This window comes from Schistocerca piceifrons, chromosome 1, assembly GCF_021461385.2.
Source record: "Schistocerca piceifrons isolate TAMUIC-IGC-003096 chromosome 1, iqSchPice1.1, whole genome shotgun sequence".
NCBI classification, from domain to species: domain Eukaryota; kingdom Metazoa; phylum Arthropoda; class Insecta; order Orthoptera; family Acrididae; genus Schistocerca; species Schistocerca piceifrons.
The window spans coordinates 1,081,181,172-1,081,185,063 of NC_060138.1; the positions used below are offsets into that span (position 1 = coordinate 1,081,181,172).

Sequence of the window (3,892 nt, forward strand, 5' to 3'; positions counted from 1 at the left end):
GAACGATAAGTGGTCCGACTGACGGGTGACCCTGAACTTAAGAAATGTAAAATATTGTGCATAAACAGTGGCGTATCAAATATTCCTTTGGGGGGGGGGGGGGGGGCAAGAATATCCACATACTGATTTCGTCTTTCAGCAAAACCGTTAAGAATACACGCATACCGACAGCGTAGGAAGGTGTGTTAGGTTATCAGAACTATGTTGTTCTACAGAGAGAAACAACTCATTGATAGAAATATGGACCCTATTTTATAGGTCGTGCTCTTGAAAACAACTTCGTTGCTTTAATTTTTAAAAAGACAGCATTTATTTGGGAAGACGTTGGTCTCACTTGGTTTTGAGACTATTCACGAAAAGGAGTTCATATTTACTGTGGACTACAGTATCAGTCAGCCAGAGAGAAACATGTTGTTATTGTTACTATTTTACAAACACTGTGCATCACAACTTAATGAAAAAAAGAAAAACAAAGTTTGTTTGGGAAAGAAGAAGGCATTTATTTTGTTTTTATTTAAACTAAAAAAATTTTACGTGCGATTTCGGAATGTAGTTTTCCTTTCGACAGTTCGGGAAACAAATTCTTTCATGACAACCATAAGACTAATTTCTCGGCCCTGTCTTGATGAACATGGAGAAGAAGTGGATGCGTGAGTCTCGACTGAGTCATTGTTTATCTGAGGCGTTTTAAGTCGTCTCAAGGCACTGAATGACCTCGCAGAGGAAGCTGGCGGTAATGGAACTGTCAGAATCCGAATGGTGAGGTCTTTAACTCTACCAGATTCAGGAATAAGTTTTCTTCCAATCGGGGATACATTATATAGTTCTATAATAGTCGTAAAGGCTCGCAGAATTTCGCGCTTTGCATGAAGCCTGTCCATGTTGAAATCTGTTATATGCATTCCTAGCAGTTCTTCCAAACGTCGTGTTGATGGAGGGTGTGTTTAGTAGGATATAGTAAGTATCTCTTCAAGTTGGAGTAGTCTCTTTAGATCCTCTTGGTTGCACCTTCGATCAGTCTCATTCAGAATGAGTTCAAGAATTTCACACAAACCTTTCCCAGTTTTTCGTTCTTGAGACAGTTCTTTGGGAACAAATGGTGTTTCTGTGTGGCACAATTTCGCTGGTATTTATCTTGTCCTTGAGATATTTGGGTCTTTCACATTTAGGTTTTTAGAATAATCTTTTGATTTCTCTAAAAGACTATCAAATGCTTCTGGAGTCCTAAGATTTTCAAGAGCTTTTTTTAGAGCCCCTACAGAATGTTTCATTTCGGCTGCATTAAAATCTATATTCTGTAGGCATCTGACCAATTGCTAACAAAGTCCAAACACTTACGTTTTTACTGTTATACAGAAAAAAGTTTCAGACATTTCGAGCCGCTTCGCATAGTCCTCAGGACTGACTGACCTTCTTTCGTCTCTAGCTGAGCTCAGTACATTCAATATTTCGGTCACCGTTTTCTGTATCCGCTCATAGATTTCCCTGAAACGTGTCAAAGATTTCACTCCTACAACCCGTCGGATGGGACATACTGGAATCAATCATTGAGCTTTTGGGTTTGGATTCGTCTCATCGACGTTAGATCATAGCACAAAATCTGCTTACACGTTTTTCCTTTTTAAGGATTCTAGAATTATACACTCCTGGAAATGGAAAAAAGAACACATTGACACCGGTGTGTCAGACCCACCATACTTGCTCCGGACACTGCGAGAGGGCTGTACAAGCAATGATCACACGCACGGCACAGCGGACACACCAGGAACCGCGGTGTTGGCCGTCGAATGGCGCTAGCTGCGCAGCATTTGTGCACCGCCGCCGTCAGTGTCAGCCAGTTTGCCGTGGCATACGGAGCTCCATCGCAGTCTTTAACACTGGTAGCATGCCGCGACAGCGTGGACGTGAACCGTATGTGCAGTTGACGGACTTTGAGCGAGGGCGTATAGTGGGCATGCGGGAGGCCGGGTGGACGTACCGCCGAATTGCTCAACACGTGGGGCGTGAGGTCTCCACAGTACATCGATGTTGTCGCCAGTGGTCGGCGGAAGGTGCACGTGCCCGTCGACCTGGGACCGGACCGCAGCGACGCACGGATGCACGCCAAGACCGTAGGATCCTACGCAGTGCCGTAGGGGACCGCACCGCCACTTCCCAGCAAATTAGGGACACTGTTGCTCCTGGGGTATCGGCGAGGACCATTCGCAACCGTCTCCATGAAGCTGGGCTACGGTCCCGCACACCGTTAGGCCGTCTTCCGCTCACGCCCCAACATCGTGCAGCCCACCTCCAGTGGTGTCGCGACAGGCGTGAATGGAGGGACGAATGGAGACGTGTCGTCTTCAGCGATGAGAGTCGCTTCTGCCTTGGTGCCAATGACGGTCGTATGCGTGTTTGGCGCCGTGCAGGTGAGCGCCACAATCAGGACTGCATACGACCGAGGCACACAGGGCCAACACCCGGCATCATGGTGTGGGGTGCGATCTCCTACACTGGCCGTACACCACTGGTGATCGTCGAGGGGACACTGAATAGTGCACGGTACATCCAAACCGTCATCGAACCCATCGTTCTACCATTCCTAGACCGGCAAGGGAACTTGCTGTTCCAACAGGACAATGCACGTCCGCATGTATCCCGTGCCACCCAACGTGCTCTAGAAGGTGTAAGTCAACTACCCTGGCCAGCAAGATCTCCGGATCTGTCCCCCATTGAGCATGTTTGGGACTGGATGAAGCGTCGTCTCACGCGGTCTGCACGTCCAGCACGAACGCTGGTCCAACTGAGGCGCCAGGTGGAAATGGCATGGCAAGCCGTTCCACAGGACTACATCCAGCATCTCTACGATAGTCTCCATGGGAGAATAGCAGCCTGCATTGCTGCGAAAGGTGGATATACACTGTGCTAGTGCCGACATTGTGCATGCTCTATTGCCTGTGTCTATGTGCCTGTGGTTCTGTCAGTGTGATCATGTGATGTATCTGACCCCAGGAATGTGTCAATAAAGTTTCCCCTTCCTGGGACAATGAATTCACGGTGTTCTTATTTCAATTTCCAGGAGTGTATTTGAGACGCCTTTCACAGTACATGGCACAATGGATCACAGTTTCTTGAAACTTCCTTTAGTGCCAGATCCAAACAGTGATTGCTGCAGTGGATGTGAAAGAACTCTTTGGCTGGTCTTGAAGAAGAATTTCCTTCACATGTTTGTTACACCCAGACATATTAGCTGCAGCATGGAGACAGTGGGCGATAGGTACGCCATTTCTAGTGGCAGTCGTAGAAGGATGTCTTTAGCGGTAGTTGTCAGCATTTACGTCATGGAATCCGCTGGAGTACATAAACCAGAAAAGCTCTTTTATTTAAAGCCTCTCAGGGTCAACACAATAAACACAAAGAGTGATCTGCTCCTCACCAGCCACGTCCGTCGTTGAATCTGCCATAACTTCGTGAAACAGGAAATTTTTTATTTGCTGCACAATTTCTCGCTGGATCCTGTGGGCCGTAATTTCCATTACTTCGTTTTGTATCGCTGGCGCCAGCCAAGTGTCACGGCGTTTAGTCATGTCTTAGGTTCTGGCACATCATTCTGCCCCTCATCGAGAAGTGTCATGAGGTTCCTAGAGACCGTTTCATGACATCTCAGTGCGTTTTCTGTTTGACCCAGGCACCTCCGTGTACAGATAATTGCTAGTAAAGTGGTTCTAGCATTCTTCTTATCGGTCAACAGATGTCGCGCGACTTGGGCTATCACTGATGTGCTATTTTCACGTTGCTGAATAATTACAAGGGGCTCTCAATGAAAAAGACTCTTCTCATGTATCTTGACTTTTCTGTACCTTTTTTCCAGTTACAGAAACCTCCCTTAAAAAAAAGCCGACTCTTTCTGCAG

General features: G+C 46.8%; 1 pseudogene; it reads right to left on the reverse strand.

Annotated features, from left to right (window-relative positions):
- Positions 1-586: 586 nt before the first annotated feature.
- Positions 587-3,443, reverse strand: LOC124777804 (annotated as a pseudogene).
- Positions 3,444-3,892: the final 449 nt, after the last annotated feature.